The sequence below is a fragment of the Schistocerca americana genome, chromosome 1 (genome assembly GCF_021461395.2).
Source record: "Schistocerca americana isolate TAMUIC-IGC-003095 chromosome 1, iqSchAmer2.1, whole genome shotgun sequence".
In the NCBI taxonomy this organism is placed as follows: Eukaryota; Metazoa; Arthropoda; class Insecta; order Orthoptera; family Acrididae; genus Schistocerca; species Schistocerca americana.
Window position 1 is genome coordinate 304,205,449 of NC_060119.1, and position 22,984 is coordinate 304,228,432.

General features: G+C 43.7%; 1 protein-coding gene and 1 pseudogene across 1 annotated transcript in view; one reads left to right on the forward strand and one right to left on the reverse strand.

Moving 5' to 3' along the window:
- The window catches only part of LOC124545366 (leucine zipper putative tumor suppressor 2), a 421,767-nt gene that overhangs the window by 205,157 nt on the left and 193,626 nt on the right, over nucleotides 1–22,984 (reverse strand). The window lies entirely within an intron of this gene.
- LOC124555930 lies at nucleotides 9,063–9,180 on the forward strand (annotated as a pseudogene).

Here is a 22,984-nt window from a genome sequence, read left to right on the forward strand (position 1 = left end):
TTCGAACCCTGCCTCAGGCATTGATGTGTGTGATGTCTTAGGTTAGTTAGGTTTAAGTAGTTCTAATTTCTAGGGGACTGATGACCTCAGCTGTTAAGTCCCATAGTGCTCAGAGCCATTTGAACCATTTTTTTTTCAACTAGCACTAAGAGTCCTTTCACAGGACACTTCATACTCTTCACCCCAAATCAGAGAAAAAAAGATTGTGTTAGGAATAATACAAGCAAAAACAAAACGAATATACATTTAAAAGGAATGTAAACGAAGTTTTGTTCTTTCGCAGGACCTTTAACGAAAATAAACATGCTAAAATGCTGGTATAAACCTCATTTGTGAACAAAGACTCTGTCGTACAAGAGTTTGCAACTTCCTAAATTCTTCCTTTATAGCGTCCCCCGAGAATTCACTATACTATTCTTAATGAAATTTTCTGTAGTGTGTTTCAGTAGATGAATTTCTTATACACGTAATTACTGGGAAGTTGCCACTCCGGTTTAAATGGATTTATGTAAATATTTCCTTTTGCGGAGAATATTGTTCCATTACGATAGTAACTGTACGACACTTATCTATTTCACGTTGAGTAAGCTGTCTGTCAATTACGCACTCAGCAGCACATCACGACGGCATCACCATGCAAGCCGACTTGAGGCTAATCAAGCCGATGCACCTTGGACGCGCGCGGTTTTCCTTGTATGAGAGGCCTTGCTCTGGATTAGCACCAACGGGCCCGACTCCATCCAACTAGCGTGTTACCGTCGTGTTAGGCACCTTCACTGCATCAGACACTGCAAAGAGATCTCAGATTCGACCCAAGGCTTTTAATTCGGACATGATGAACAGAAATGTATCACACCATCTCTCCTCCACTTGACGCCTAAATAGAGAAAATGAAACGTTTTTTCCACTACCAGGATTTGAAGTGCTTACCTTCGAGTCGACCGCCGCAGCAGCAGCGTGCATTAGCGACCTCGGCCACGGAGGCGGCTAATCCGCACGTGATGGAGAGGCAACCGGCGGTGCGCCCGACACTCGCCTGAAGTGGCTTAGGAGCAGCATTGTGTTTGATGGAGTGGAACGCCTTCCACCTTTTCCACTCGCGTATCGCTAACACGACCTCGGTAGCCATGACAACTGCATAAAGAGCGGCAGTCTTCCGCCGGCTCCCCGTGAATGCGCCGCGGGTCGCTTTCACAACGGAGAGTGTGCCTGCCAAGCGCATTTATCAGCGCGCTATAAGCGCCGCCGTAATTGGCTACAAAGCCCCCGCTCCAGTATCTCACATCTAACCCACACTCTCCGCCTTAATGGAATACGTGGCACGAAAGTGAAAAGTGCAGCGTGGACACAATTTGGTAGCCTTAACTACTTTACGTATACAGATAAGTCTGTCAAGTTAGTTGAACGCTCAAAAAAATGGTTCAAATGGCTCTGAGCACTATGGGACTTAACATCTATGGTCATCAGTCCCCTAGAACTTAGAACTACTTAAACCTAACTAACCTAAGGACATCACACAACACCCAGCCATCACGAGGCAGAGAAAATCCCTGACCCCGCCGGGAATCGAACCCGGGAACCCGGGCGTGGGAAGCGAGAACGCTACCGCACGACCACGAGATGCGGGCCAGTTGAACGCTCCTTACTTAGTTTTTGCAGTACATCAGACGCATGACGCTCTCGTGGTCTCAGGAGCGGCTTCATAGGATAAAAACAGGTAGCAAGGTGAAACTTCCTGGCAGATTAAAACCGTGTGTCGGACCGAGACTCGAACTCGGGACCTTTGCCTTTCGCGGGGAAGTGCTCTACCAACTGCGCTACCCAAGCACGACTCACGCCCCGTCCTCACAGGTTTTCTTAATCTGCCAGGAAGTTTCATATCAGCGCACACTCCGCTGTAGAGTGAAAATTTCATTCTAGAAACATCCCCCAGGCTGTGGCTAAGCCATGTCTCTGCAATATCCTTTCTTTCAGGAGTGCTAGTTCTGCAAGGTTCGCAGGAGAGCTTCCGTGAAGTTTGGAAGGTAGGAGACGAGGTACTGGCAGAAGTAAAGCTGTGAGGACGGGGCGTGACTCGTGCTTGGGTAGCTCAGTTGGTAGAGCACTTGCCCGCGAAAGGCAAAGGTCCCGAGTTCGAGTCTCGGTCCGGCACACAGTTCTAATCTGCCAGTAAGTTTCATATCACCGCACACACCGCTGTAGAGTGAAAATTTCATTCTAGGCAATAAGGTGTCCCTGCCTTTTGCAAAATAAGCTTCTCGTTACCATCATCAGTGAGGCTCTGTTCTTGTGTAGAAGTACTGTTATGCCATTTAATCGCAGGATACCACGGTGTAAGTGACGCATCCTAGCCGAGGTCGCTAACCACGTCTCAGCGGTGGCGTTCTACGCGGGGCGGTTCGCCATTTCGAAACCTCATGGTGGAAAATTTTCACGGGCATTATTTGGCCGGCATCGAGAGGAGATTGTGTGTGGGGGGGGGGGGGGGGAGGGGCATAAACTTCTTCTAATAATTTCCGCGTATGCAGCCGGATCCCGTCGACATTCTGCTGCAATATTTCGGCCCAGAGACGTCCGGCCATCATCAGGCGAGTACACAACTACTGAAGAGCCCAGATGCAATCGCGGTATTTATGCCGAATCTCGCGCATGCGAAATGAACTGGCATCCTACAGCGCACGCGTCAGGTTGAAAGTATCATTGATGAGATTGTTCTAAATGAATTATTCAGCAAACCTGCATCTGACTGCGTCTGTGAACTTGTTTCTTGCACTCCTCCATTTTGCTAGAAATGCAACATGTATTTGACTGCTGGCCGGAGTGGCCGTGCGGTTCTAGGCGCTGCAGTCTTGAACCGAACGACCGCTACGGTCGCAGGTTCGAATCCTGCCTCGGGCATAGATGTGTGATGTCCTTAGGTTAGTTAGGTTTAATTAGTTCTAAGTTCTAGGCGACTGACGACTTCAGAAATTAAGTCGCATAATGCTCAGAGCCATTTGTATTTGACTCAGCAATAAAATTTGTGCAATGGCATTAAGATGGTATTGAAAAATTAACTTTTGGCCCTTATGTTTACTTGGTTCTTTCATTGGTGGGTAACTTTATCCTACTACTCATTTTCATATCCAATTTAAGCAAAGGATACAATGTTGATCTCAATATATATATATATATATATATATATATATATATATATATATATAATATATATATATATATATAGTTAAAATTTTATGTCTTACACAAAAACCTACATTTCCAACATTTTTGTAGCACGAAACAATCTTACAAAAAAATTTTACCAAACGCTTACTGTGTCAAACCTTGGACATACAAATCCTAACTCTGAATATTATCTAACAAAACCAATTTGAAGTCATTATATATCTTCTCTCATTTACGTGCTAAGGTTTGGTCTGGGGCAGCGAGCGCGACCTACCTTACAGCTGTCACCACATCTCTGCTTCCTCCGGGCACCTAGCTGCGACTCCTCAGCTTTTTACTGCACGCGCCCTCCTACTCAAAGATATTGTACTCGTTCCACCTTGCGGTTGGCAACTACCGAATATATTCTGGAGCTACCCTGATCAGACCTTAGCACATACCTTTCAAGGTGTTGACATGCGCGGAATAGCCGAGGGCATAGCCGAGTTGTACGTGCCGCCCTTGGTGGTGAAAAGAACAGATCATCTAGTCATTGAGTATCGAATGACACCGTCGATTCCGCTGTGATTGTATAATTTTAATAATAGGATTCCAATTTTTATCCAGCTGAAAGCCGTTGTCACGATTTATAAGATTGTCGGCAAGACGTATTTTCACTGATTCTTTGATTACAGAATCCCAAAATCCGGAAACCGAAGCTAAAATTTTTGTTTAATTGTATTTCATTGAATGTCCCAAAGAAATACAGTGCTCTGCTACTGCCGATTTTGACGGCTGCCGCAGACGGGTGTATCTTTCATGTTCTGTACATCGTTCGTGGACAGATCTTGTCGTCTGGCCAATATATGCAGACCCACATTCACGGGGAATTTTGTAGACGCCTGCTTTCTTCAGTTGTAAATCGTCTGTAACGGATCCAAACAGGGCCCGGTTCTTTGCTGGTGGACGGAACATAACCTTGATTTTATTTTTCTTCAGTAATCTGCCTAATTTCGACGACACATTCCCGGCGTATGGAAGGAACGCAGTTGATTTATAGTCGTCATCAGCGTCCTCAGTGCGCATAGCCTTCCTTATTTGGCATGAAGTGTAGCCATTCTCTTTAGAAACATTCTCCAAGTGTTCTAATTCTGCGTGGAGGTTTTCATCATCCGATATTACATGCGCTCGATGCATTAAGGTACTGAGAACACCGGCTGCTTGTGCTGGGTGATGGCAGCTTGACGCCTGGAGATACAGTGCTGTAAGCGGGACGGAGTGGCCGTGCGGTTCTAGGCGCTTCAGTCCGGAGCCGAGCGACCGCTACGGTCGCAGGTTCGAATCCTGCCTCGGGCATGGATGTGTGTGGTGTCCTTAGGTTAGTTAGGTTTAATTAGTTCTAAGTTCTAGGCGACTGATGACCTCAGGAGTTAAGTCGCATAGTGCTCAGAGCCATTTGAACCATTTTTACAGTGCTTTAGGATGCCAGTTCATTTAGCATGCGCGAGATTCGGCATAAACACCGCGATTGCACCTGGGCTCTTCAGTAGTTGTGTACTCACTTGATGATGGCCGGACGTCTCTGGGCCGAAATATCGTGGCAGAATGTCGACGGGATCCGGCTGCATACCCGGAAATTATTAGAAGAAGAAATACACCGGGAAAATTTCAGACGGCTATGAAGTTGTTGATCAGCAATCTTTGCACCCATGTCCTGGATTAAATTCCAAACTTCTCCGCCGTGCAGCGATACGTCTGTCGGAAGAGGACTTTAAACTCGACGGCTGTTTGCGAAAGTAGACCATGTGCCGGCAATACGTTTCAGCGCCCCCCGTCCCTTTGTCCATGACAACATAAATCCAATTCGCCCCTGTACAAACAAGCACTTATCACAGACATCAAAGCGACACAGACATACATGACTCTTCGTAGCGGGCCGGAGGAGGTCAATGCGAACCACATTCACGAGGACGTTGCCTAGAACGGTGATGTAGAGTTCCTACATCTTCTCCCCTCCTCTCATGCCCTGAGTATTGGACTACATCTGATCACGACATAAATTTAAACTAGGCATGCACTGGTACTACTGCCAAGAAGACTTTTGCTGCATTTGTTTTTATGATACATTCAGAAACACTTGCGTCACTAACATATCCACGTCTTCTGCTAGATTACAGAATAATACTGATAACCTTCGAGGTGCTATAGAGCTGTGGCTCCCAACTTGGGGATTACTACCCCCAAGAGGTAAAAAACAAAGGGTTCAATTGCGTTTCGGTCTCGAAACTAAATTATTTTAAAACACAATTACTGTTATCATTTTTACGTATGACTTTAAACTGATTACATATGTTATTAATAATTACATGAGCCTTTATTTTTCAAATACTAACACTAACGCGTATTGGAGGTTATAGCTTGTGAAACATATGCATCACATTGTGTCGTCACAGCCAAGCTTAAAGAATTTACCCCCGTATCAACAGCAATACTTAATAAATGAGGGCGTTTACTACGCTTGAGTGAAATAATATTTAATTTTGTTTTGGACAAGCATCTATATAATGCAGGGATGGATGAACTTTGTAATTGTTACCGATATAAAAATACACAAAGATAAACTGTTAAAGTGCTACAATTTAAAAACGTGTGCTAGTGTGGAAAACTCTCTTGTTCTCCTGTTCTCTTACGCTCTTGTTCTCTTACTCTCTTGTGTTGTTGTCTCTGTTATCATTCGTCTCCCCCCGTCGGAGGTTCGAGTCCTCCCTTGGGCATGGGTCTGTGTGTTGTCCTTAGCGTAAATTAGTTTCAGTTAGATTAAGTAGTGTGTAAGCCTAGGGACCGATGACCCCCGCAGTTTGGTCCCATAGAACTTACCACAAAATTTCCAATTTTCTGTTATCATTGCCGATACGAGATTGTCGATATACTGTATGAAATCATACAAGTGTCATGAAAGCTGATTCACATTAAAAAATCTAAAAAAAAATATTTTCTGTATACGGAGTAAGTTATTTGATCATCCTTTCAATAAGAACTATAATAAAAAATTCACCTCAGTAAAAGTGAAATATTTAACTATGAAGACTTCTCGTTTGGTTCGCGATCTCTTTAAGCGCCATTTCGTGCGTGATTACAATTTGACCGTTACAGCTGTTAGAACTTATATTTGTTTTACAAAGTCCGACAATCATCCTGTATAATGTTTCCCGAGCGCAAAACATGATCTCTGTTCGCGGCCTCATAAAATACTGCCAAACGAATCATTCCCCAAACAGACTATGGGCCGTAGATATTTCCACAAATCTAGGAAAAGAAAGTGATGTTACTGGTAATTATTCTTGTCTATCATGCAAATTAACTGCGATAAATCAAAGAGAAACTGTTTCATTGTTGGGTCCAGTTCTTCTTCTAAGGCTGCCGTTGAAGATTTTCACTTAGTGATTTACACAACTTTCAAATTTTACGATTCTTAGATTTGATAGCTAAACTCAAGTTTTACTTCAAATTAGAGGCGGTAACATTACAACATACGCTTGTAGTTGCAGGTATTACCACAATACACCAGAAATTGCTTCACCATTCACTTCGCAGAAATAAAGGAATAAATTGACAGTGATACCCTACAATAAATACGCCATGGTTACGACACTATTGTAGGTTCTAAGCATTATTATTATTATTATTATTATCATTATTAGTGACTGTGGTCAGACACAAAGAATTGGCAACTTGAAGTCTTCCAATTTCTACCAGTTCAGAACTAAGGAGCCCAGCAATCAAATGATTTACAAATAGTGAGTAAAGTGCACACATTTTATCATGGTTGATTTTAAATGAGGTGTGAGTGAAGCAAGAACCGCAAGAGAGAGGTGTGTTGCACAAGAGGCATGTTTTGTAACAGTTGTCTATCTTCAATGTGGAGAATTAGCTTTTTTTTCTGAGATGCAGATAGTACTCACGATGTCCTGGTAATTATCTCACTGACTAATTAGTTCGCGAATTGCTCAAAAGAACAAATGTATTGGTCGTAAGAAAACAGTATAATTAGAAATATGTTGTCTCAGTAGGATGCTATCTTCGGGGTTCAGTCGGAAAAAAAAAATCATAGACCCAGGTAAATACGATGTGTGAGGTAATCTATCTCGTGCGTTGTCATCAAGTCGGTTACCTCAACTAAAGTATTGTTTGATTCAACATCATGGTGCTTAACTTTATATGGCCCTGCTGTATCTGCCTATCTCCGATTTTGTTTGATCTGACTCAGGGTCCAGTTATAGGGGGACGGACAGTTTGAAATGGGATTCAAACCATTATGCAGCTCGGCATTCCTCACATGAGCAGACACTGTCAGAGTGGAAAGAAGAAAGAGACAAAAACATGCTAGGACTCTGCTGGGATCCATAGTCCGACACTCAAATAGTCAGCCACCGGGCCACACCAGTTGCATGTAATATTTTATGCAAGGTACACATTACTAATTTAGGGTAGACACGACTCTCATTACTTTATCTACTTTTGCTATATGTTTCGAACAATTTTAACGTGGTTGACAGTGTCATTGCGTAAAACAAGGGGTGTGTGGGGGGTGGGTTGAGGGTTAGGGTAGAAAGACAAAGAGAGAGAGAGAGAGAGAGAGAGAGAGAAAAGAGAGAGAGAGAGAGAGAGAATGGAGTTTTCACATTTGTATACTGGTGAACGGGATTGTTTGGTGATTTAAAACGTGTCTTTCCTCCGTCATTGCGATCTGTATGGGAATTTTTTTTCCTCTGAGATAGCCAAAATATCCTATCTTAAAATTGTTAGGTTCCCGCGAACATAAGACAAGATTCGTATATTATGTGGTAGACATAGGACGTGTTCAGTCTGCCACACTTTGTGCCACGCATCCTTTTTCGTGTGGTGTGCTGAATGAGGAGAACTCTGCACTCGGTTCTGTTTCTCCAGGCTGCAATTTTCGTCATTGTAAGTGGATTGCTGTTCCCACGTGACGCGGATGTCAGTGGTTTCCGTCGACTGGTTTTACATCTGCTGCGTCATGGATGCGTGTCAGTGGGACTTGGGATCTTTCAGCACATGCTTACTTACCTGTTGTTCACTTTGCCCTGTTAAAGGCAGTTGCGCAAATTTTGTAGGACTACAGTTATTGCTTTTCTTTCGACGAGGAGCTGACTTTGTTTCAAATTATTTTTTTAACTGTAGCATGTATAAAAACTTATTCTTTGCGTGTGTCACTGCATGACTGACAGTTTTTGTGAGTTTACTGTTCCTTGGGCGTTCAGGAATATAGGTCCTGTGTGTTCCGTGTATTAGGCAGAATATTTCATCAATAAAACTAATACAAGACGTTACACTTTAAAGATCCAAATGTAACTATCAGTTTAAGATGAGTACTTTTTCTCTCTTTCTGCCATTTTCTCTCTTTCTGCCATTTATTTAAAGTGTCTCAATTATTTTGTCATAAAGTGGCGATTATTTACATATACACCCTACAAGCCAGTCTATAACTTGTCACTTGTATTCTCAATCCAATCCGTAATGTACTAATAAACAACTGACTACCTCTCGGTGTCGCCCTAATCTACATCATGTTGTTCTTACACGGAATATTCAAGTAAGGACAGGACACTCGTCCTACGTTTTCAGGTACTGGTTTCCTGAACGTACCCAGCAGCATTCCATTAGTAAAAAACATGCCTTTCATCCAACAATTGAGACGTATCCGTCTGGAACATGTTTGTAACACTCTCTGAACCGACCGCTAAAACCACGTTCATTGCGAATGACGCAAATCAATAGTGTTCTTCTGGAGCTATCGCGATTTGAACAGCGAATATGTAATTAATTCCTTTTGAAAAAAAATTATTTTTTGCACTGTTATAATACCCGGCCTCAATTACATTAATTTTGTTAGGACTGGCAACGGCCTTGCCGCAGTGGATACACCGGTTCCCGTCAGATCACCGAAGTTAAGCGCTATCGAGCGCGGCTGGCACTTGGATGCGTGACCATCCGAGCCACCATGTGCTGTTGCCATTTTTCGGGGTGCACTCAGCTTCGTGATGCAAATTGAGGAGCTACTCGACCGAATAGTGGCGGCTCCGGTCAAAGAAAACCATCGTAACGACCGGGAGAGTGGTGTGCTGACCACACGCCCCTCCTATCCGCATCCTCAACTGAGGATGACACGGCGGTCGGATGGTCCCGATGGGCCACCTCTGGCCTGAAGATGGAGTGCTTGTTAGGACTACTGCGTTCGTTAGTAACACCACTACCGCAAGCAATAAATTGGATGCCTGTGTAAATTACATTGCTGCAATCTGTGAGCTTGCTGTCATGCACCTTGTGCATTATTTGAACATCTAAATAGCTCGCTATTACTAATAATTTGAGGTGAGGTGTTGTCACTGTAACTGGTCATCATCACCAGAACGGACACGAGGCCCTCTGCGCTTGTCGGGAGCCTCGTCAGCAACTACACAATGCCCTACCGTAACATGCGTAACATATCGTATGATGTAGGAAGTGGTGACATTTCTGATAATGATTTGTTGTAGTGCAGTTTGGATATTGTGAAGAATCCGATGAAAATATTTTTAAAGAAATATACTGTATTCGTTAACAAACGGAAAGTGTCAGTTAGTGAAAGAAGGTACAGCAGTCAGTCCCAACTTATGTTCATTGTAGAAGATGTGGATTGTGGTCACTGAATGACCATCTTCAATGCAACATATAACGTTAAACTATTTCAGCCGTTATTTGACACATCCCCTCTTGGACTATACACATCAAGAGTTCGAATTGCAAGTGGTCGCTGTTCTTTCTTTCATCAATTAAAATAAGTACGGTGGCTGAGCACTTTTAGATTCCAAACAAATATACAAATGGATCTCGACTCTTATTTGTAGTGTGTCATAGGATCATAGGAAACTCTGTCTAATATTATAACAAAAACAATACCAATACACCAAAAAATTGCCGTAGGTGCTTGTAAGTTCACGCAATAGAGTTATCATTTACAGTTATTGGATTCAGAAAGCATCCTTCGTCACTTAAGATCGCAATTTATTACTCTTATTGAGTACTGGATTTTACTGATAATGTATAGTTTCCTAGTGCTACGTCTCTACACTAATGTAATGTTTTAATTGAGATCTCACTCTGCACATGTGGAGATTATCTGATATAATGTTACCACACAGTGGAAGTGACGATTTCTTAGGCTTTGTAATTTTACATACATGCTTCACGAGCTATGTGGCTCGATGTGTTCTACCGGCTGGTAACTGTATACAGAAAACTTTTTCTTAGCCTCTGATATGAAGATGGCTACCAACTTTAGCCGAAACTCGTACTAAAAAAATAACAAATTCCGATCTTGATTAATAAAGGATTATTTCTAAATTCAGCAACTGTAAAAAAAAACTATATATCGCGAACCTTCTACTCCACCACGCCAAGAAACAACGAAGTGTTGTCATTGTTCAATGATTACTTCAACATAATTATCTAAGAATTCAAAATTTTTTAAACGCAAGCCATACCATATTTGATATACGTGACTGAAGTAAAATTTCCCAGCTTGGTATAGAAATGACATTGATGTTGTTATTGTGGTCTTCATTACAAAGACTGGTTTCAAAGAAGTCCCCAGCCTTGCCTGTCTTGTTTAAGCCCCATCATCACCGCAGAACTACCGAAACCTACGTCAATTTGATCCTGATTTCTACAGACAATTCTTGGCACCCTTCTGCAAATCACCCTTCCACACACACAATCATAGACACACATAAAATAAACGATGTCTTGCTTAAGGATGCGTTCTGCGAACTGTCCTCTTCTAATGTCGTTGATGTAAATGAGCAGTGCTTCTGTTATGTTGATCATGTAGCACAATAAGGTAGTTATGTGTCACGTTGATCAGCAGCATATTTTGTTATAAAATTTTGCGATGTACTTATGGTTTCTTTATTTATAACACTTAAATAATTCAAATCTTCCTCAATAAAGAATGATTTAATGTAAACATGGCAGTATTTCTCTTGAGATAATCCATGTGAAGGATGTCTCAAAGTTGCAGGTACGTTTTATATGAAATATTAAGTATGAGAACAGTATCCCACATTTGCTGAACGCTGACAGAAGGCAAAAGGGAAAACGAATCTCTCAATAACATTTAACCTGTTTTAAGACGAATCGATCGATCGTGTTGGCTTTTTGCAGTGGATGAGTCACGGGTCCACAGCTAGCGGAGCAACAAACAGAATATCAGATAATAGCACGGGGCCCTGTATCAGAAATGCGACATCGGCACCACCTGCTAGAAAGGCGATGTCTTGTATTCTCCAGAATACAAGAGGAATTGCTCCTATTAATTATCATGAAAATGTTACAACAATAACGAGCGAATACTACGTAACTCTTCCGGGTCTATCTGATGATGAGATATGTAAGAAGATCCCTAGATTGGAAAAAAGGAACAAGAAAATTCGTTATGATCATTTGGATGTTTTGGAATTGTTAACATTGAGTAATATGAATAATTATTAGAGCATCTAGTCAGTTCGTGAGATTTGGTGCCCTCAAACTTCCTCCTATACTGAGATCTAAAGAAATTTGTGCACGGAAATCTTTTTGAATCTAACGAATTCATGGCAGGTGCCAATGAGTGTTTTGCACACTTCACAGAATCGCGCCTGGAGGATGGAACCTTCTCGCTGGAAGAACATTGGGCAAAGCGTGTTGCCTAAAAGACACCTACGACGAAGACGTAATGTTTTAATAAAATATAAAACACTATATGATAGCCAATGTGGTACTGAATAGAATTGGGGAGAAGAGAAATTTGTGGCACAACTTGACCAGAAGAAGGGATCGGTTGATCGGTTGGTAGGACATAATCTGAGACATCAAGGGATCACCAATTGGAGGGCAGCGTGGAGGGTAAAAATCGTAGAGGGAGACCAAGAGATGAATGCACTAGGCAGATTCAGAAGGATGTAGGTTGCAGTAGGTACTGGGAGAAGAAGAAGCTTGCACAGGATAGAGTAGCACGGAGAGCTGCATCAAACCAGTCTCTGGATGAAGACCACAACAACAACATGATAGCTAATGTGTAGGATCGGATACAAAAAATTCCAGAGCACCGATTTAACACGTTTCAAAAATATCTGCGCACAAAAATATTCATTGCATGGAATGCATTTAGAAGTGGATGAATATTTATAAATGTATTCCATGCAGTACAAATTCCTATTAGTAAATATTTCTGATAATGAAGACATATGCCTTCAAAACGCTTTAAAACAGTGCTTTTCTATTACGTATGGATGAGCCTACCGTTTGGCTTGTACAACACAGACACGAAGTGACATCCAACCAGGCATAACTTCAAAGTTCTAAAACAAGGTCTTGTATTACCAGACCTCTCACACTTTAAAGTCACCACGATCTGCTTACTTCACACTCCACCAATTTGTGTAACGCCATAGATTTGCATCATCTTATACCCCGCTATGAACATGTTGTGAACTATGGCTATGGCAATAACGCTGCCGATATCAACGACGTACCTCGAACTCAAGATAACCAGAGACAAGCGAGAAATCGCTCAGAAAAAGAGGAAATCGAATACTGAAAGAATGTTACCTAAATTGATTTTATCTTATAATTACGTGAGAGAACGCATCGGGGAAGAAAACATAGCGACGCGAGGACAGCTCGAAGGTGAACATTTTTTGTGCTAGGCTGAGAATAGGAGCGCCCGCCGTTCCCCCGTGGCTTTGTTTATGAGAGAGCGCGCCGAGGCGGTGGACCGGACGCCTCAGTCCGGACTCGAGACGCCTCATTTTGTGCGAGGGCCCCGTGTCGGGGCGCGTCCCGTAAATTTCAGCTCCGGGACACAGATGAGGCGACGCCCCGCGATACCAAGCCACGATAGCCGCCCACTGCGGCAAGCGCCTCCTCCCGTTTTACTCCCTGCTCCCAGCTGCAGGGCCCTCACTCTTCCAAGTGCTCACCGTCACTCATCGTGTTATACTATAAACAAGCTAGTCTATGATCGTGAAGGTCACTCTACAATCGACGGATAAGAGGAATCTGCTCACACACTTCTAGCTGTATCTCTTCGAAATATACATAGAGCTTTGTTTTTGTTTCCAGCATGACATTTTCACTCTGCTGCGGAGTTGCGCTGATATGAAACTTCCTGGCAGATTAAAACTGTGTGCAGGACCGAGACTCGAACTCGGGACCTTTGCCTTTCGCGGGCAAGTGCTGTACCGTCTGAGTTACCCAAGCACGACTCACCCTCTGTCCTCACAGCTTTACTTCCGCCAGTACCTCGTCTCCTACCTTCCAAACTTTACAGTAGCTCTCCTGCGAACCTTGCAGGACTAGCTCTCTTGGAAGAAAGGATATTGCGGAGACATGGCTTAGCCACAGCCTGGGGGATGTTTCCAGAATGAGATTTTCACTCTGCAGCGGAGTGTGCGCTGATATGAAACTTCCTGGCAGATTAAAACTGTGTGCAGGACCGAGACTCGAACTCAGGACCTTTGCCTTTCGCGGGCAAGTGCTCTACCGTCTGAGCTACCCAAGCACGACTCACCCTCCGTCCTCACAGCTTTACTTCCGCCAGTACCTCGTCTCCTACCTTCCAAACTTTACAGTAGCTCTCCTGCGAACCTTGCAGGACTAGCACTCTTGGAAGAAAGGATATTGCGGAGACATGGCTTAGCCACGGCCTGGGGGATGTTTCCAGAATGAGATTTTCACTCTGCAGCGGAGTGTGCGCTGATATGAAACTTCCTGGCAGACTAAAATTGTGTGCAGACGGTAGAGCACTTGCCCGCGAAAGGCAAAGGTCCCGAGTTCGAGTCTCGGTCCTGCACACAGTTTTAATCTGGCAGGAAGTTTCTTTATATTTGTTGGTTGACTCTATGTAAGCTCTCTCCTCATAATAAGAAATGAGTGGCTGAATTTAAGCGCGGACTTATTTCTTTTGCAAGGGGTTGGCGTGAAGGATTTCTACGACCACAGACGAGAAAACATCGGAAAAGACAGTACAGCATGTTGGACGATCCGCGTTTAAAGCTGTTTGAAATAGTTGACGACATGTCACAAGAAATAGTGGGGTACGTTTTGTTTGAAGTTTTGTGTTGTATGAGCGTCGCATTTACTGAGTGCTTTCCAAAATGAAATCCAAAAAGGGGTTTTTCAGCAGTATTTGGACAGTTTGCAGCAGAATTTTGGCTCCAATTTATTAGTGGGGAGTTCCAGTTTATTAGTGGGGATGACTCGTGCCTTAATCACTTCACATCACGAAGCAGTGAGCGGACTGAATGACAACATTGTTGGTAAACTGATAAAGTCTTTAATATCGGTCAGAGGCTGATATCCTGCATGAACCTAATTAAGAATTATAAATCAAGTAATGAAAGAATATTCTACGATCGCTACAAATTACTTCTATGCGGTCCGAGAAGTTAAAAAGTGAGCAGCTCGGAAGGAGGCAGATAGGAGGTCATTTCTGTCATGCTCTGCTCGATCATGGAGTGTCAAGATTGTTAAATGTGCAGCACAAAAACATTATCCTGTATCATGTAATTAACAGTGATTGTCACTGTGCAAAAACCGGGTGAGTGGTTAGTATTTTGAAATCCAGAATATGCATTTACGTTTTTTGGCTCTGAGCACTATGGGACTTAACATCTACGGTCATCAGTCCCCTAGAACTTAGAACTACTTAAACCTAACTAACCTGAGGACATCACACAACACCCAGTCATCACGAGACAGAGAAAATCCCTGACCCCGCCGGGAATCGAACCCGGGAACCCGGGCGCGGGAAGCGAGAACGCTACCGCAAGACCACGAGCTGCGGACTACGTTTTTTAATTTCTTAAACTGCGTAAGTATTTCACCTGCTTAAATAAACATACAGATAAAACCAATGATTAATACACTTTATCAGATTAATAATCTGAAATACAAACAACTACAGGTTTCTATTTTAGCTCCCTCACGCCTCTGTATGATACAACATAAGAGTAAGAGCCTTGTAGAAGCAGATAACAGTGACATTTAAAATGGTAGTCCAGTCAGCACCTGCAGACGGAATCGATACACCACAACCCAACGATCGTAGAAAATGCACAAGAACATCAGTGAAACGTTTCTAGATCGCGGTCATAAAACACCACTGCTTGCTCGTGTCACGCAAGCGGACGGACGGCGATCAACGGCTCTGAGTGCACACGCAGCGGAAAACGCAGTACGAGGTGGTCGTGTCAGCAGATGGAAGAAAGAAACAGATTAAACGTTGCCGGTAGAATACGAAAAGGAGAGAATCTATATCACGGCAGGGATTGTTTAGTCCTTCGGTTTCACTACTTCTTTTGCCTTTACGTTGTTGAAACATAAATCTTTTTCATGGAAATGACAGCCTGCTCTCGGAACGTGTCGTTTGACTTTCGATTTCACCATGAAATTCATGCGGTGCAACCAAATTTCTGTAGTTTAGCAAGACCCCAAAGTAGCAGCCGAGACGGCAAACTTACGTTTGTGTATTGGTTAAAATACTCAAGAAACAATTGCGATATTAGACTGGAACACCCAAACAGATTAAGGCTTCTGAAATAATGAATAGAAATTGTATTTAGGCAATCAAAATCAATCGAAATAAAATTCTTTCTGTATGGCGGAAGTGCGTATGGAATGATTTATAAAACTGAAAACTAATCAGAGGGGGGAAAAGCTAGGGGATCCCATATAAGTGGAACAGCGAAACAAGCAAGCGTGCCGAACCCTTGATGATTATAAAGATTATAGTTTTGATGATGATGATAACCAGGGTTATTGTACGGTTCGGCCCACAGTGGACCCTCTCCCCCCTTCTTCCCTCCCCCCCCCCCTTCCGGGAACGTCTCGTACTAGACGAGTGTAGCCCCAATTCTTTGCGTGCTAGAGTAATTATAGTGCCCGCGCACGTGGAGAAAGTGTTTGCGCAGCAATCGCCGACATAGTGTAACTGAGGCGGAATAAGGAGTGCACATTTCAGGATATTCTCCAGCAAGCGAATAAACAAACGGGTTCAACACTTTGAAGCAGTAAGCAATAGGCATTCTCTAGACGTACCTCCAGTTTATATACAGCTGGTCCCCTCACACGACCGCACATAGTGCTGTAAAACACAATACATACACCCATACGTAAGTACCTTGATGAAGCACCTCTACTTCTCTGATTTATTTGTGAAGAATCATGTGTTTTGTTATCTAAAGGTGACGCAAGTTACCAAGTTCACTTTCCTCTCTTTCCGTTTTTTTTTTTTCCCCAGTCTTCTGACTGGTCTGATGCGGCCCGCCACGAATTCCTCTCCTGCGCCAACCTCTTCATCTCAGAGTAGCACTTGCAACCAACGTCCTCAATTATTTGCTGGATGTATTCCAATCTCTGTCTTCCTCTACAGTTTTTGCCCTCTACAGCTCCCTCTAGTACCCTGGAAGTCATTCCCTGATGTCTTAATAGAGGTCCTATTATCCTATCCCTTGTCCTTGTTAATGTTTTCCACATATTCCTTCCCTCTCCGATTCTGCGCAGAATCTCCTCATTCCTTATCTTATCAGTCCACTTACTTTTCCACATGCGTCTGTAGCACCACTTTTCAAGTGCTTCGATTCTCTTCTGTTCCGGTTTTCCCACAACCCATGTTTCATTATCACGCAATGCTGTTCTCCAAACATCCATTCTCAGAAATTTCTTCCTCAAATTAAGGCCTATGTTTGATACTAATAGAATTCTCTTGAGCTGGAATGCTTTATTTGCCAGCGCTAATCTGCTTGTGATGTCCTCCTTGCTCCGTCAGTCATTGGTTTTTTGCTGCCTAGGCAACAGAATTCTTTAATTTCATCTACTTCATGACCATCAATCCTGATTTTAAGATTCTCGATTTTCTCATTCCTACTGCTTCTCGTTACTTTCGTCTTTCTTCGATTTATTCTCAATCCATATTCTGTACTCATTAGGCTGTTCGTTCCATTCAGCAGATTATTTAATTCTTCTTCACTTTCACTCAGGATAGCAATGTTAACAGCGAATCGTATCATTTATATCCTTTCACCTCGAATTCTAATCCCACTCCGGAACATTTCTTTTATTTCCATCACTGCTTCTTCCACGTACAGATTGAACAGTAGGGGCGAAAGTCTACAGTCCTGTCTTTCACCCTTTTTAATCCGAGCACTTCGTTCTTGACCGTCCACGTTTATTATTCCCTCTTGGCTCTTGTATATATTGTATATTACCCGTGTCTTCCTATAGCTTACCCCTATTATTCTGAGAATTTCAAACATCTTGCACCATTTTACATTGTCGAACGCTTTTTCCAGGTCGACAGATCCTATGAATGTGTCTTGATTTTTCTTTAGCCTTTCTTCCATTATCAACTGCAACATCAGAACTGCCTCTCTGGTGCCTTTAATTTTCCTCCTGGATCCGCCTTGCAATCCAATATCTGATTTCGGAATCTCTGTCTGACCATGATGCGTAGGGGACGATGCGGGAGGACCACACCGCTGTACTAGACAAGGTCCTAGTAGAGGTGGTTTGCCATTGCCTTCCTCCGACCGTAATGGGGGTGAATGACGATGGTGAAGACAACACAACATCACCCAGTCATCTCGAGGCAGAGAAAATCCCTGACTCCGCCGGGAATCGAAACCGGGGCCCTGCGTGCGGGAAGCGAGAACGCTACCGCAAGACCACGAGCTGCGGACGACGATGTTGTAATCTAACTGAAATCTTTCCGTAACACCTCCCCTTTTCCTCCTCCTGTGGTTCTAGAACAGAATATTTGCTATTACTAGCTGAAATTTATTACAGAACTGAGTTAGTCTTTCTACTCTCTCATTCATTGTCCCATCCCATATTCTCCTATGACCCTTTCTTTTAATCCTTCTCCTATAACCACATTCCAGTCCCCTACGACTATTGGATTTTCATCTCCCTTTACGTACTGTGTTAACCTTTCAGTATCATCATACACTTTCTCTATCTTTTCATCAAAAGCGTCAGCCTGCTACGTCAGCATGTATACTTGTACTGTCTTTGTCGGTGTTGGTTTGCTGTCGATTCTGATAAGAACAACCCTATCACTGAACTGTTCACAGTAACGCACATTCTGTCCTACCTTCTCCCGTTATACCATTTTCTGCTGCTGTTGATATTAACCTATATTCATCTGACCAGAAATCCTTGTCTTCTTTCCATTTCATTTCACTGTCCGCTACTAAATCTAAAGTGAGCCTTTGCTTTCACTTTTTAGATTTTATACTTTCCCTACCACGGTCAAGCTTCTGACGTTCCAAGTTCTAGGGGACTGATGACCTCAGAAGTTAAGTCGCATAGTGCTCAGAGCCATTTGAACCTTTTTTTTCCACGCTCCAATTCGTGGAATGTTATCCTGTCATTGGTTATTCAGCCTTTTTCTCTCGGTCACCTCCCCTTTGGCCATCCCCTCCCAGAGATCCGAATGTGTAACTATTGTGGAACTCAAGATATCATCACGACACTTTTTCTACCAGAGACCACATGTCCTGTGGATACACGTTATGTGCCTTTAACACAGTGGTGTCCATTGCCTTCTGCATCCTCTTGCTGATGATCATTGCTGATTCTTCCGCCTTTAGGGGCAGTTTCCCACCTCAAGGACAAGCGTGCCCTGAATGTCTGTCCTCTCCTCCGCCCTCTTTGATGAGGCAGTCGGCAGGATGAAGGTGACTTGTTATGCCGGAAGTCTTCGGCTGCCAATGCTGATTAATAATCAAATTTTAAGCAGTGGTGGGTTTGGAACTGCGCATCGAGGACGTTTTGATTGCTAATCAAAGACGCTAGCTCTTGACCGCGGAAGCCAACGTGGGCTTTGTCTCCTATGCCGCCCAACAATATGAGCTGATCGGTTGCAGATACCACGGCAGCGTCTGGCACGTACGTATGTTTCCATCGCTGGAGCATGGTCTGAAGATGGATACGTCCGAAAACATTACAATTTTTCTGTGAACGCCGGTGTCCTTAGCAATTTGAACCCATTGTGGTATCCGGGCAAGGGAGTCGAAGCAAGTGTATGTGTTCCACTAATCCAGCTCTAAGGGGACGCACCAAGCGAGATGGAAAGGCAATGGACTAGTATTACCGTCCAGCCATCCAGATTTATATTTTCCGTGCTGCTCCACCTGTAATAACTAGTAGCCATCGAGACATTAAACACCAATCTTCTTTACTTTCGCACTGAGCAGACGCCGTCATTACAACCATGACAGATACGCCATTGTTGCAGTGGTCCACTGTCGAGCCAACAATGTGCGTGAAGCTGTACCTCCTTTATGGTCATGAGGAAAAGATGGCGGTCTTCCCATCCTGTAATCTTCGTTCATGGTCAGGTAGACACTAGTCACCGTGTACGAACCAATGCTATCCATTAGATCAACGCACGCTTGACTTTTATTGACGTATGTGCAGTACGAACCAAAATAAAGAATCAGTTTCTCCAGGATCGACAGATCTGCGTTGTTGGCATTCACTCCCATCCTGATGTTGTGCTCTTTGATATGAGGTTTCCGATGGGGGAACTTGGCCTAACGCCGACCCTGTTCGCCACACAAGTGACGAACGTTATTTGGCCTGCATGCATGTCATCTGTGCGTCGTCTGCAGTCGCCTGCAAGAAGTAAGTGATGCCACCAGACAGTAGCGAAATGCAAGATGATCGACAGAGGATCAATGATTAGAGCAGGGTCTGGCAGTTCACCCTGAACGTAAATAAATGTAACTTAATGCGCCATAAAGAGGTACAACATTGACGTATTACCTGTTGGCTTTTGTGTCGGGATCTTCGGCCAACTTATGTTAAACGATTTTTCTGACGTTCCGCCAGCACTGATTGGCAAAACGGCAGTAAAATCGTTAATCAAACGTGGACCGAAGGTCCGAGTCAAACGCTAATAGGCAATACGACAACAATTTCGTAGATCCAGTAACGTTCGATAAATCTGTTGGCGATAAATCATGGGAAACAGTACTAGCCGTAAGATACCAACGAGTAAACATCATGGACGACCTATTGTGGAATGACCACTTTAAAGTAATTCCAAAACATGCAGGTGCCAGGCTGAGATACACTGGGAGAATGTTACGAAACGTACACTTTAAAACAAAAGAAAAAGAATGAAATGACGACCCACGAATGGGATGGAAATCGATAGATGTGATGTACATGTACAGACAAACAAATGACTCCAGTTTCAGAAAAATTGCATCGTTTATTCAGGAGAAAGAGCTTCACAAATAACACTTTGGTCCACCTTTGGCCCTTATACAAGCAGTTACGCAGCTTGGCGCTGATTGACAGAATTCTTGTATGTCCTCGTAAGGGATACCGTGTCATATTCTGTCCAATCGCCATGTTAGATAGCCAAAATCCCGAGATACTTGGAGGGCCCTGCCCATAATGCTCCAAATATTCTCAGTTGGGAGACATCTGGCAACCTTGCTCGCCTAGATAGGCTGTGGCAAGCACGAAGACGAGCTGTAGAAACTCTTGCCGTGTGCAGGCGGGCGTTACCTTGCTGAAATGTAATCCCAGGATCACTTCCCATAAGCGGCAAAAATACGGGAAGTAGAATATCGTCGACGTACCGCTGTGCTGTAAGGGTTCCGCGAATGAAAGCCTGCTATGAAATGGCACCCCTGGTTGTCAGCCTATGGTGAGTGACAGACAGGTTGGTATCCAACCGCTGTCTTGGGCATATTACATTTCAACAAGATAATTCCCGTCCGCACATGGCAAGAGCTTCTACTGCTGGTCTTCGTGCCCTTCAAATCCCAACTTGGCCAGCAAGGTCACCAGGCCTCTCCCCAGTCGAGAACGTTTGGAGCATTGTGAATAGGGCTCTGCAAACAGCTAGGGATTTTGACAATCTAACGCACCACTTCGGCAGAATTCCGCACAGTGTCCTTCAGGAAGACATCTAACAACTCTGTCAGTCACCGCCAAGCCGAATAACTGCTGGCATAAGGGCCAGAGCTGGGCCAAAGTGTTAATGGCTTCGTCAATTTGTGTTATTTGGCTTGCATTTTATTGAATAAATCGTCCAAATTTTCCGAAATTGTAATCATTTGTTTTTCTTTACATTTAGATCACACTGTCGATTTCCGTCTCATTCGAATAATTTCTTTGTGGACGTCTATTTTATTTCACAGAGTAATTAATACATGAAAAAAGTGACTTCCTAAACAAAGGCAGATCCTTGGTGTCAGGTAGAACGGCAGCCAGAAAGTAGCAGTGATGTTGATGTATCGTACATAAGATGGCGTGAACATCGTCAGATGTTGAGTGACGTCTGTGGAGGACTTGCCGCGTAATCGTGTAAGATAGCGTTATCAGCAACTGATGGCGTTTAAAAGGGACCTCATTGAGAGGTTTTCATTCGGCTTTTTGGTCAGAACGTGCAATTTCTAGATTTTTGAAGCATTCGGATGTGACAGTTCCCCTTTGATGGAATTCACGGGAACGCGAGCTCAGGCATACAAGTTCTCAAGGTTCCGTCCAACAAGACTGTCCCCACATCATTCTGTATAGCCCGCAGCATTGGTCGGACACAAGCAGCAGCCGGACGAGGGAATTACTCAACCACGCGTAGGCCGCCGTTAACATCACAATACAGACGGTTGCGTTTGGAGTGGTGCCGTGGGCGGCAAGCATTGGCTCCTGATGAACTGCAGTGCACCGTGTTCATCAATGAACCAAGGTTCTGCACTAATCCGGATGACCATCGTTGCCGTGAATAGCAGCGACTTTGGGAGAGGTCCCATACTTCTAGTGTTTTGGAAAGGCAAAGTGGTATTACTTCTGGCGTCATGATTTTGGAATCCATCGCGTATGACTTCAGGAACTTGAGGGAACTCTGACGGCACAACAGTACATCACAGGTACCCTGTCTCCTCATGTGATGTTACCTCTCACGGAGCAATATCGCGGTGCCATTTTTCAACAGGACAATGCTCGTCCACACATGAAGTATCTGCATAATGTTGGGGCACTCCCGTGGATACGAATATCGGCAAATCTTTTCCCGATATAACGACTCTCGGGCCAGATTGGACGTTAACTCTGTCCCAGTGACAGTGTCTGGAATATGTCTGGAATATCAAAGACCAGTTATAACAGTCTTGGGCCAGCTTGCCCCAGGTGAGGATAAAACGGCTTTGTGACATTCTTCTTAACAGAAGTAATACAGAAGTTGATCGACACTTGTTCTTCCCACGCTCCAGTCGCAACCACGACGGGGAAAAGCGGGCAACGCTGTGATAGCCCTACGAGAATTAGCCTCCACCGCACATCGCGAGATGGCTTGCGGAGTAGAGAGTAGATGTAGAACTCTCTGCACTTTTAATCACTTGTTGGTGATACACAGTTGTAAATATATTCCAAGTCTGCGGAATTCGCGCTATTCTTTCCCGGCGTTGCTATTTTACAAGCGATGATTTACAAGGGACGCTCAGTAAGTTACGCACCACATTTTTTTTCTGATATCAGGTTGGTTTTATTCAGGATTACAATATAGCCTACCATATTATTCCTCACTCTTCTGGCTACAGAATCCTATGTTTCAACGTTACCTCCGTTCACATTACCTCCGCCACATTACTGGGAGGACCTTTATGCCCGCACGGTAACACTCTGCTGATTGACGTCGGAGCCAGCGTCTTGCTCTCCCCATGATCCACGTATGATCCATGTGCTGCTTCCCGCGGGGTTCACCCTTCATGATGGAAGGTGCGAG